Source organism: Lycorma delicatula, chromosome 12 (assembly GCF_047948215.1).
Source record: "Lycorma delicatula isolate Av1 chromosome 12, ASM4794821v1, whole genome shotgun sequence".
Lineage (NCBI taxonomy): Eukaryota > Metazoa > Arthropoda > Insecta > Hemiptera > Fulgoridae > Lycorma > Lycorma delicatula.
Window position 1 is genome coordinate 58,633,936 of NC_134466.1, and position 13,356 is coordinate 58,647,291.

General features: G+C 32.8%; 2 protein-coding genes across 4 annotated transcripts in view; one reads left to right on the plus strand and one right to left on the minus strand.

Annotated features, from left to right (window-relative positions):
• The window catches only part of LOC142332724 (uncharacterized), a 79,760-nt gene that overhangs the window by 11,679 nt on the left and 54,725 nt on the right, over positions 1-13,356 (plus strand). The window lies entirely within an intron of this gene.
• The window catches only part of LOC142333252 (uncharacterized), a 50,974-nt gene that overhangs the window by 7,902 nt on the left and 29,716 nt on the right, over positions 1-13,356 (minus strand). The gene's annotated exons all lie outside the window — the stretch shown is intronic.

The window sequence follows — 13,356 nt, forward strand, 5'->3', positions numbered from 1 at the left end:
CCACTGTAAAAGAAGATACATTGTTTTTATGTTAAATAATGTATGTCTTTGATCAGTTCTCTTGCGTTTTACTTATATTTAACGGTAATGTTTGAAATTATACTAGTTTATCCTTTCCTCAGTTTTTTCTCTAACATACATATATATATATATATATATATATATATAAATTTTTTTTTTTTTCATTTGCGGACAATTTCTTAAATAATTTCAGGGGATATTTTTTTTAAATAAAAGATTAACGAGTACGTATTTCCGTTTCTTACCCTGAATCAGAAAATATAGTGTCCCTAAAGTCGCTTGACCGAGAAATACAGTATTTCAAAAACCGAAAACAATACTTGTGCTTTTAAATCGACAATAAATTATTTATAGATAGCAAAATTTATTATACATTTATTAAAAACCGAACAAGAATTGCTCAAAATGCTCCCCACGTACTCGTACTTCAACGTATTTGTACAGCGGTTTTTCACGTTTGTATCAATTTATACAAATGTTTGTTTCCGTTTGACGGTTTATATTCATATTCGATTATTTGTCTCGACTGTTGCAAATCTGTAGGCTTGTGAGAGAAAATACTATTCTTTAAAATTACCCAAAGTTTAACGATGTAACGTCGCATGATCAGTTATACCACGTCTTCCGACCCGCTTGTCAGAGTTGCTGCCAATACATTCTCTTACCGACAAATTGTAATAATAATTACAATTAATATACAATATAATATTACTATATTGAAAATTATTACTATTATTGAAAATTAAAAAAAATATATTAAAAAATTGCCATTTGTACATAAATAATAATAAAGTTTATATTAAATAAATATGATTGTGAATGTAAAATGTTACTATAATATCACAATTATTTAACGCGGTAAACAATTAAGTTATGTAATACTCTATTTATTATTTAGCATTATGGAAAAGTTAAAGTAATATTTTGATACGTGTTCTCTTTTGTGTGAACGATTAGATATTCTTCGTTATTTCCGTTTTAATAAATGATATCTTTAGGCCTTCTTTTTGGCGTCCTGTAACCTTTACTGGTTGCGCTACTGTGTCTTCCTTCAATTCAGCTTAAAGAGAGGTGGTCAGCAAAAAACGGGCATCTTATTTTGACGTTTCGGTTTTTGTATCTGATCTTTGCACCCAAATCATTCATCTCACAAAAGATTTTCTTTATTTTGTTCAAAATCAATTTAAATAGGATCGGTGATAGTTCATCATCGCGTCTCAACCCTTTTTTGACTAGGAAAGTTTTTCCGTAAATTTAAATTTACAGAATGCGTTTGCGGGAGCGAGTTTAATGAGTTTCAAATTTTTCTGGTCAACCTGTATTCTCTCAAAATTTTAAAAACGTCTCTCTGTCTACAAAATCATACGCTTTTTGAAATTTTGAGAAAGATATTAAGATAGGTTTGTTTCTGGATACGTAATATTTTAGAATCGATTTCAGACTTTGTTCTGAATATGATCGTCCTTTTTTAAATCCTCCTTGACACCCTTTTATATGTGATCTATTTGGAGTTCTGATCTATTCGATAACATTTTCACAGTATTTTATGTCACCGACAACAATGAAATACTTATATAGTTGTTGACAGCCGTCTTACCGTCAGGTATAAATTATAAATTAATATAGCTTATTTTTATTTATAATGAAATGCTTGAACAAATTGAAGTCACGGTTATAAGTTATTACTGACTCTATAATTTTATGTAATTTTAATTCATAATAATATCACTTTTAAAGTGATTAACACGTAATATCTGTAAAAAGTTCTATTGTGTAAAAAAAAAAGTTAAAATTTTCACAGCTTTTGTTTAATTAAATATTGCGATTGTATTGTAATATTAAATTGTATTTTAAGCTAGACAGAACAATTTTAATTACTAGTTTTTATACAAAAAAATATTTTTTCAATATTTTATTCGTTATAGATTCTGTTACTCGCTTAATTGACATCTTTAATTATTTTTAAATTTGCCGTTACATTCGTTATTCTTTTTTAAATGTATCGTGCAGTTTGAACCTTATTATTTTAATTATGCAATTATACTCGTTTTATGTTTATTATTAAATTGTAAAATAATATTAATATAACCTTTTGTCAAGGATATTATTATTTTTTGTTACGCGGGCATCGACTTCTACGGTGACAAGGGCTAATGAGCCCTCGTCACATTCTTTAAAATAGGGATTAAATTACCAACCAGGTTCGTCATATGTAAGGGTGTAAAGGGCCCTTACATTTTATTTGAAAACACTAAAATAAATAAGACAGAATATTTAAACACAAACATTGAAAATACTTATAGGGTGTAAAGGGCCCCGATATTAAAATTTAGAAAGTAAATAAAACATAAATATAAATGGAAAAGACCGGCTTCACAATATCAAAATTTCCTTTTTTCTCCCTTATTCTATTTAAGCGTCCCCTGGGCAAGCAGAACCGCCGTTAAGCAGCACATCCAGAATGCCGTGGCAGTTGACTGCCCCTCTATAAATTGTCCTGTAGGATTTAACCCGTCGGGGTCTCCTCGCGACATAGGAAAACTTGGAATAAAAAAATTATTAAAAATTTTAATTAATTTATTTTATTGCTGTTGTTTAAAATTATTCGTAGAATTTCTGCCGCGAAATGAATTTTATTTTGTACTCGGGAGTGATGTTAAGACATTCTAGAGGATTTTCGATCGTAAACCGGCGCACAACATATATATATTGTATGTAAAATGGTAGGCTGGTATACGTTACGTGTAAAAGTGAAGAAAAAGTGTGCTGTGGAAAAATTTCGATCTCCTCTTTGTTTTTCCTTCTCTTCGACATTTTGTATTTATTAATGACAAATTTATATACGAAAATCGGATTATGAAGTCAACAATGATATTTTTTATAAAACTTTTTAACAACATTGTATAATAAATAAAATATTTCATCGTATTAATTATTTATTTAACGGCGGATTATTTCATTTATTTCAGTATTTCACTGTATTAATGTTAATGACGACCTGTCAATTTTTATCATATTTCGTGTTTTTCACAAAATGTTAAGCATTTTAGAACAAAATGAATAGTTATTATTTAAAAGTAAATATTTCATTGTATTAATATATTAATAAAAATTATGTTTTTATTTTAGTTTAAAAAGATATAAAATCAAATATAGATACTTCAAAAAAATGTTTTTTTTTTATTATTTATTTGTTTTAGATTTTTTATAAAAATAAAATATTTTTAATTATATTTAAGTTATTTTTATAAGGGTACATTAATGTTTATTTGTTTATCGATGGTATTAAGTTAATCATTTTTAACATTTTAATTAAGGGGGGCAGTTCATCTTGGCCCTTGTCCTTATCTGGCAAAACTACTATTTTTTATAAGAATTTAATTTATATTAATATCGTATTCTTTTGTATATTTTCTGCATCATCAAAGGACAATTAATCTATGTTAATTCTAAACACCCGTTCAATTACAGAATATTGATAATTATCTGAAACTTATCCCGCACAACCTGATGATTCCATAACGCGTGGAATGTTTCGGGGAACATTTCATTTGTATGATTTTAAGAAATTAAATCTCTAATGATAAAGTTAGAAATGTTGGATGTAATTCGCTTCATGCTGTAAACATTTTATAGTAGCCGTGTCCGTAACATTACTTTGGTCATATTTTTTTTATCTACTCTCCCACTCTTCTCTCTCTTTTATCCATTTTTCAAACTGGCAGTTTACCGTTAAATTCTACCGTCTTGATTTTCTACTATATTTATAATCCACTAGTAACTTTGTTAAGATATTATCTTTGATTTTTCAGTAGTGTTTCTTAGAACAGTATCTCCCTCTATCAAACTAGGCAATAGAACTGTTCTCATACGACTCGATAGAATACAATAAAACAAGAATATTTAGTAGTATTTTATCTTAAATATTATATCACGTGTATGTATATTTAATAATCGAGGTGAATTGTAATCAAATCTGTTTTTGATTTAATAATTATGTATTTTATGACCGCTTTGATCAAGGTTTTACCTTGACTCATCCAGAAAATTGCTCGAACAGTTCCTGTAAGTTCCTCGCCCGTTAAGTATCATATTTATTCATTCCTGACGTACTCTATATAATGTTTTATGTATTAATCAGAAATAAAAGATTTATTTATTTACTTAATGTCCTGAACACAATCGGGAAAATTTCAGTGATGTACAGCGTATTTATATTTTTAAATCTTGATATTTCAGTTGCTTTTACACAATTTTACTTACGACAAGTAATCAAACATGACACGGCGATATAAAAATGGTACCTTTAAACAAAATTGTGTTAGCTTACTTGAACAGCTGAATTGTTTCGCCTTAGAAATAACCTTGCATCCCCTACTCACAGGTGCATGTCCGTGCAACTGACAGGAAGGATACAAAGCCTCTTGTCGGCAGTCCTTCTGTAGATGACCGGGCTCGCAGGTGAAACTGTGGCAATTATGATCCGGCCCGGTACAATGAATTGGCCCTGTGGCCTGGCTTCCAGCAGTAAAAACAAAGGTCGTCAGATGAAGTCTCATAACCCTACAAGCCACCCTTCAGATACAGATATGTCTATCAGCCGATAATTTATCCGCAAGAACGGGTGGTACAGCCACAGTGACCACCTGCTTTGGCACCGTAGGCCGGTCGCATGGACATAACTTTGACTCCTCTGTAATGAACTCATCCTAAGCGGTGAGTGCATCCACATCCTTAATGAGGATGTGGACCCTCCTACCGCCCTTCCCTGTCAGATGGCCTTTACACGCATGTAAATTCATCTGATGCGAGAAGTATGCAGATAGTTGAGACGCGGTGCTTTTTGAGATAGGTTAGCCGGATTTTGTTTGCTTAATTAAGGCCTTGTCCAGAGCGTTAGGGCCGCTGAAGATGTGCGTCACGTCTTATATTTCTGCCCCAGGAACGAATTACTTCAAAACATTTTCAATTGCCTTTGCAACTTTTCATCTCCGGTGTCAGCTAGCGTTATTGTAAACGGTTTGTTTTTTTTTAATTAGGCAGAAAAATGTAGAATGCTGTTGAAAAGTATGTCGCATTTGAATTATGTCTGTAAATTTTTTCATAGTTTTTCTGCGTTTTTATATATCACAGTGTTCCAGTCGTTAAGATATGGTCCTTTTTCATGTACATTAAAAATGTTAAACTTGTTATTAATCTGCATATGTATGTTTCTATAAGACGGTTGACAAATATTAACTTTATCTTATTAGGAGAACTTTTGTGTGTATTGAATTTCTTTCAAATCGTTCAAACTTCTAAAGCTGATAGTTCATGTTTTGGCTGTTTGGTTTGAATAGTTGTTAATAACAGTACCTACCATCATTTCTCATATTTTGAAAGTGTCTTTTTCAATTTACTTTTTGAGACTGTGAGATCGACAAAACTTATTCTTTTTATTTTGTTCTACGCAGTAAAGTTTAACTTGTGCCGATCTTTTGCGCATGACTTTTCAGACTATAAGATTCGATCTGTGTAGATAGAAGAACTTTGCATCTGTTCTTAGTATAATTGAGGAATTAAAAATTTTTGAACATCGTGAATCCCACCGATCTACCTATATTAATATCTGAAAAGGAGATGTTTGTTTATGTCGTTTCATTTTTTTCAAAGTGAGGGGCACAGGGCTAATCGGGTTCCTATTTACATCTAAATCTAACTATACAGTCATCAAACCGACTAGCTTATCTAACAGACTAGTTTTTAGTAATAACCTTTAAGCTGTTAACCCTGTTCTATGATGCTGCAGGACTCAGGTTCAACGACTACTTTTAATCGGTTCTGAATATCAAAAGAGTTAGCGGTTGGTTTCCAGCACTGAAAATATTAAAAAACTATCAGCCCAAGACCGAGTAAGAGCAGCTGTCAAGCTACAGTATCAAGTCTATAGATCGTTGAGAGATAGTGAGACTTCACAAAAACAAAATTTGGCTTGGCTTGGCTTTCTGAAATAAAGGATTCCATGTATTTTGTGAATTCTATACGTTCGAGGCCCTAAGCAAAAATCATTCTTCATTAATAGTTTAGAAAGACCCAAATGCCACTAAATCTGAAAATTTTATCAAATAAGGAACTAAACTGTAAGAAAACCAAGAAATGAAAGTTAGTCAATTTTTCGTCATCCTTACAGATAATAAAATAAATAAAAAAATGTAATAATAGTAGGCACATTTTAACGAATAACAGTAAAAAATTGAACAGCAATGTTCATAAAAATATTCAAATCCCACGTAACTTGAACGGGTCTGGCCATTTAAACCTTTGTTTACTTAAAGGTGCCCTAATACATAGGCGATATGAAAAACTACCCACCGGGTTAGTCTAGTGGTGAACGCGTCTTCCCAAATCAGCTGATTTGGAAGTCGAGAGTTACAGCGTTCAAGTCCTAGTAAAGCCAGTTATTTTTACACGGATTTGAATACTAGATCGTGGATACCGGTGTTCTTTGGCGGTTGGGTTTCAATTAACCACACATCTCATGAACGGTCGAACTGAGAATGTACAAGACTACACTTCATTTACACTCATACATATCATCCTCATTCATCCTCTGAAGTATTATCTGAACGGTAGTTACCGGAGGCTAAAGAAAAGATAGATATGAAAGAAAAAAAAAGAAAGATATGAAAAATTACTTTAATCAAAAGAATTTTTAGAAATATAAAAAGTTCATCTAATTTTATCGTAATATCACCTTTTAAAAATTATTTCACCGTTTCTGTTTTAAAATAAATCTGTAGTACAGCGCTGCACAATGCAAACCTCCGCGGCTTAGCGGTATCATCGATAATTTTTATTAAAATTGTTCTAGGTTTGAATCCTGGTTCAACCAGACCGTTCCAAAATTTTTATTTGTCCAGCGGTGCTTCAAGTGCTGCAAGTGAGGTCAGAGGGCTAAGTTCTGTAGTTATCCTGCTGTATGTGCTCATTGTGGTGACGAGGGTCACAAGCGTGACGAGTGTCAGCAAAGGTCAGAGGGTCTGACTTGTGCTAATTGCAAGCGTGTTCGGAAGGAGTCCAAGCTTTTTGAATCGGAACAGAAAAAAGAATCCTTGCGCGAGAACATCGACTTCTCTTTATTTTATTTTGTATCTTATTAAAAATGACAATTCATTCTAATCGATCGTCTAACTTGCTTGCCCCGCTCAAATTTGTTCGACCTTAAATTGAATGTAACTCAAGAACGACTCGACCTATTTTCATCAAATTTTCACACGCATAACTTCAGATACGCTACTAGAGCGTATCTAAATTTCAATAAAATTTATCGAGTCGTTTTGGAGATTTTCGAGCCACAAAATTTTATACGTAGGCCTATAAATATGTATAAATAAAATAAATAAATATATAAGGAAGCCGCAATTTAAGCGAATGGTATTTTCGTACTCGTACATCAAAACGTAAAGAAAATTCACTTTCACCCCCCGCTCCCACCGAGCGACCGAACATAATACCTTATTTTTCTTCAAAAAGTCGGTAAAAGTTTAAACTTTGATTTCGAACCTTGCATAGTTTACTTGACGTATTCGCGTTGTTGTTGTTATAGTTAAACTCTTACGATTAATTATTTCACACTCTCAGTTTTTTTCGTATTAGATCGTAAAGAGAAACCGATTCCGAACGAAAGCCGCCGAGTGAGGGGGGCTGATGCTCTCGACCGGTAACAGCGATCCACTTGAATTATCGTCTCATAGACTTCATCGAGTGTAATAAGCGTTCTAAAAAAAAATGTAATAGAGTTTACAAGTCAAGATTCAACGCTCTGACTGTTTAAATAAGTCATCATTCGTGTCGTTTTGCCGTTTTTCAAAAGCGATTAACGTAAGCGACCTATTGGTGTGACGTTTTGAAGAAAATTCGGAGAAACGATTACAGAAATAATAAACCGTAAATTCTCATTTACAACTACAATTTTTTACGCCGTGCAGAGCGTTTGAATGGTTAAGACGATTTAAAAAATGGATACGAACGGTTCGATAATAGTCCGCTCGCCGAGCTGCAAAAGTGAAAGAACTTGCGCGCAATAATCGCTGTTTAGACGGGCGGGAAATAACGAACGAGGATATAATTTTAATCGGGTCAAGCGCTGAAATTCTCACTGAAAGATTAGGGGGAGATGATTACGCATAGAATTGCTACATAGTGCACGCCGCAATCGATAACAAAATATAAAAAATCATCGTCTTTCGGTCAGAAGTGTTAAAAACGTGTCGACGAAGACGAAATATTTAAAAATAATATTGTAGTAGACGACAAAACCGGTTTCAACGCTACGATATCGAAAATATAGTCGTATTCGTAACGGGTAGGAAAAAGTTAGTCGACACAAAAAAAGGCGAGTCGAATTCGATCGAACACCGAGGTCACGCTTAAGGATTTTTTACAATAACGATATCATTCGCTATACATTTTTTAATGCCGGTTTGCGGGCCGCCTGAAGGATAAACTGTAAGTCGACATTATACCTTGAAGTTTTAAAATACTGTGAAAACAATGTCGGCAGGAAAAGCTCCGAACTTTAGCGTTACGAGTCGCGGCGACTCGAAGCTTCCAAAATTTCCAAAATACGAACCTTCTGTTCGAATACTAATTCGACAAATTACCGTTTCGTAAAACAGCAGCGTTCCTGACTTCACAATGCGGTCGGCGTACCGTTATTTCCTCTTCGACGACAGCAACCGTATATTTACACGACGGGCTTGTGATATCACCGCGATCCAAAAATAAAATAATCTAAAGAGGTAAAAATCAACAAATCTTGCATTTTGCTTTAAAAATTCATCTCCAGAAATATAAACATCGCGTGAAAAAGTATACGGGTAAAGGGCATCGAGGTCACGAGTTCACGAGGGGTACAAGCGTTTTCGCGATACTGACATTCGGCAATTCCAAAAGGAAATCGTTTTGACAAATATTAACGCTTATGTTGAGATTTCAAGATCGAAGATTCACTCGCATTCCCCGGATTTTTTTCTAAAAACACTAAAATAAAGTCGCTTAATGACTTCACGATATAACAATTTAATGAATTCTAAAAGTTCGTCGGCGAATACTAGCGGTCAAAGGGGGTCATTTTGGTTAGAATTATCTAGCGAAGATTTCTTTATACCGATATGTTTGACTCGTTAAGGCGATTTAAATGTATATCTCAGGCACAGTTTCCGTTTGAATACGAGTTATCCTTTGTTCCGTATTAACCGGGTTCGGATAAATTCACTATCTCCTCGCTAACAGCGTAAATTATCTACCCCGAGACGTAATAATAACGCTATGTTGAAATTTAAAAAATCGGCGAACGTAAAATTTTATTCGGTGTTAGGTAGCAATTACACGGGATATATTTTACATATATACGGAAAAGTCTTCATCGACACTGATTCTCTCGTAAGAAAGCCGAAACTCTTTTTAAATTTTTAACAAAAACGTAATACGAAGGACAAAATTTTAACATCGGATTGCCGGTCGCTTCTTCCACTTCTAGATCGTATTTGAAATTTATTCGGCTATAAGATCGCATTTGTTTTACAAGAAAAACTCGTTTTTTAGCTCAAAAAGACGTAAAAAATAAAATGAAAATCTCTTTTTTTGTCTCTTTAATCGGTTCAGTGTTTGTAAGATAAAGAATCGGTTCTGTAGAAAGTATCGAATAAAATTAGAATCTTTAATCGGTTATAAAAGTTTTTTAATTAAATTAAAAAGTTCGATAAAAAAAATTCATCGTTTATAATCTGCTAATAGAATATATAGGCCCGTTACTGATGTAGTCGTCTTTATTATTTAAGTACGGTCATCGAAACGTTGTAAATGTAAAAAGAGAACGGATCGTTCCAACGATGTAGTTTCTAGTTATGACTTGTTGTCGATCTATCATCCTCTGGTTTGAACGACCGATCTAATTAAGGGACCTGGAATTTGTTACGTTAAGATCGTGCCGAAAGTACTGTAAACTATATTTTTAATCTACAGAATTTTTTGATTTACAATTTTAAAATTTAATTAGGAATTTTTGTTACGTCTTCGAAAATAATGCGGCACAGCTACTCAAAATTACTTTAAAAAAGTGAAAATATTTTCTAAAAGAAAATAAATTTCTTTTTTCAGTTACTGTGTTTATTGTAAAAGATTCGTTCGCTTTCAATACAAATAGAATAATAAATATATTATACGCCCGGTTTACGATAGATTATTTTAAGTGTGAAAGTAATAAATAAAAGAATTTTAGGCGGTTCATAATACTACTGTTTTTTTTATTTTTTAAACCGAATTTTTTTTTTAACGACGATTAAAATTATAGTAAAGTCTTAAGCTACAATATTTTCATGTAGCCCACTCTTACGATAAAAAAGTTTTCGGTATTTTTGATACGGTTAAGCAGGATAAAAGATAAATTATACCGTAAAATTTGGTAAGTTTTAGTAAAAAATTTTAGAATTTTCAAGGGGGCTCCACCGCAGCAAAAGATTGCTCGAGACAGTTTTTTGTAACGTATGACATCAAAACTTTTTTTTGGGAAAGAATCCTTAACGGTGAAATTAAGATAGATTTTTAACGACTTTACTGGAAAAAATGCGTCAAAATTTCAAATCGAGCTTTCTTTCCCGTATTGGCGAAACCTTTTTGAGGTTTATTCACTCGGGGTGCGCTTACAAAATAATTTCAACGGAAAATTCAAGCGAACGTAACTGGAGACTACAATCGAAGGAATTATTTTTTCGTAATTTTAAGCCGGATTCTACTTTTAATCGCCGATACAAGAGCGTTGTATTGTTTTAGCTTTTTTCTTTCTTTTTCCTGTTTAGCCTCCGGTAACTACCGTTTAGATAATACTTCAGAGGACGAATGAGGATGATATGTATGAGTGTAAATGAAGTGTAGTCTTGTACATTCTCAGTTCGACTGTTCCTGAGATGTGTGGTTAATTGAAACCCGACCGCCAAAGAACACCGGTATCCACGATGTGGTATTCAAATCCGTGTAAAAATAACTGGCTTTACTAGGATTTGAACCGCTGGAACTCTCGGCTTTCCAAATCAGCTGATTTTGAAGACGCGTTCACCACTAGACCAACCCTGCGGGTAGGCGGGGAGGCCTGTTTGAGTATATGTACACTGCCCTGGGCTGTGTTATACTTAATTGTGGGTGCGGCCCAGGGGAAAGAAGGAAAAAAACATTGATGCTAGTGGAAATAAATTTGTCTAGATTTTTCAAATTTCCATAGGATTTTATGGATCTTCCAAACGGTTTCAAGAATATTATACGTAAAAATATTTTGAAATCGCTTTTTAAAAACTATTATTATTAATACCACTAATATTAGTTTCGATGTCGGAACGATTCTAATCTTACGCTTTTACCCAAAGTTATTGTTGACAGTTACGCAACATTTTACGTGTTATCTTTCACTTATAAGGAAGTTAAATGAGCTGTTTTAGTTTTAATTGAAAAGAGATCTGTGGGAATTAATTTAATGAAAGTTTCTGACCTTAAAATGATTGTCGATAAGACTTATAAGTCATTTTAAGACCTAAAAACAAGTACAGTTTCCCGAAGTACTCCCTGGCGTGATTCTCGAGGTATTTTCTGATTTATCACCGGGCGCATTCATAAAAAAAAGATCATAAAAAAAGATCGAGTGGTATCGCTTGAATCCACGATCTACTTTATTTCGAAATAAAATTAGATTTTTATTTTAATTATCGGAATGTATGTAAGGAATATTTATTGTTTTTTATCGTAATTTAAATTATTTAATATGCAACAGTTATTTCTTATTAATTATGAAAGTTTTGAGATGCGGCTACGGTTTAACGACATAATATAGAAAGAATTTTGTATTTTATTATTTTGCTCGATACGATTTATCTTCGAAGAGATATGTCAAATCTAAAACACGAACTATTCTAAAGAATAGACCGACAGTGTTCTTAAATCATTCGGATGAAAAAATAATTAAGAACGATAAAAATTAAGCTGTCTATCGCTCACTATTTTTTTTTTTTTTTTGCAGTTATATCATCCGTTTGAGACTTATGTAAATCGTTAGTGCGGATAAAATATTCTACTATTGCGGTCAATATCACCGATTAGAACGTGTAAACTTAAAGATGCGTATATATTTTTAATTTTATGAGTCGACTTTACTAATTTAATAACTTCATTGATAGCTGAAAAAATATGATGTATTTCGTAAAAATAAACAGATTAAAATTTACTTACCGAAACGTTCCGTGCATCGTAAAAACAGTACATTTAAAACGCAAAGAAGAAAAACAACAAAATTCTTTTATAGGTTACATTTTGAATCGAACTAGCCCGCGGAACCCTTTATTGTTTACGTATTGCGGTCAAATACATAGTACAGAATTTACATCGACTGCACGAGATTACTTATGTAAATTTAGTTTGCATCGGCAGTATTTGAATATATAACTTGGCGATTGTATAATTCTATAAAATTACTACTTCTATAATTAGCAAATTAGATAGATAAAGGTGTACATCGCCTATTTTTAAGGGAAAAGGAACGATTTCCATTATAAGACACCAGCCTTTGTACGAAACGGTTTCAAAATACTAGTTGAATTTCTACTGAAATCGGTACAGTAGATCAATTTATTCTTCGATACAACCTTTGCCCGATCTGAATTATTAACGCAATAGTTAAACTTTTCTGTATCACTTCTGTCCGGGTTAATGAATAATTCACTTGTACGGAGAATGATTTACCCGATCCCAGACCGTAAATTCGTAGCCTAAAACTATAAATAAGCGTCGCCTAAATTTAATATTAACGCTATGAAACATTCAGCTACACGGCCGATTACTTAAACGATTAAATTAATATCCGTGTTGTAAAGTATATTTCTATCCGCTACACTGGACTACCACAGGCCAGACAGTTTCATTCTGTTTGACCCGTTTTCTTTTGAAATCTCTTAAAGAAGACTTTTTTTTTGCATTTGAGATGCAGTGGTTTATAAAAGCGTATTTGGCTAGATTTAATTTCCGATTTTACAATTCAATTTTTTTGCACACTTTTCCCCAGGATAGTGCATTAATCATTCAATGCACTACTTCAAACAGTTTTATGGCCCGGTACAACAAATCAGTGCCGCCTAGGCTTTTCTTTTAAACTATGAAACGTTCAAATTATCTGTCAGATTTAACCGGTTAAAATAGCGATAAATTTTATGCTATTTTATAATCTTGCATTGTGTCACCGGTCTATCGCAAATTTCATAGTAATCGCTTCAATTTGCAATCTACAAGTTATTCGTCAGAATTTTATGAAAAATA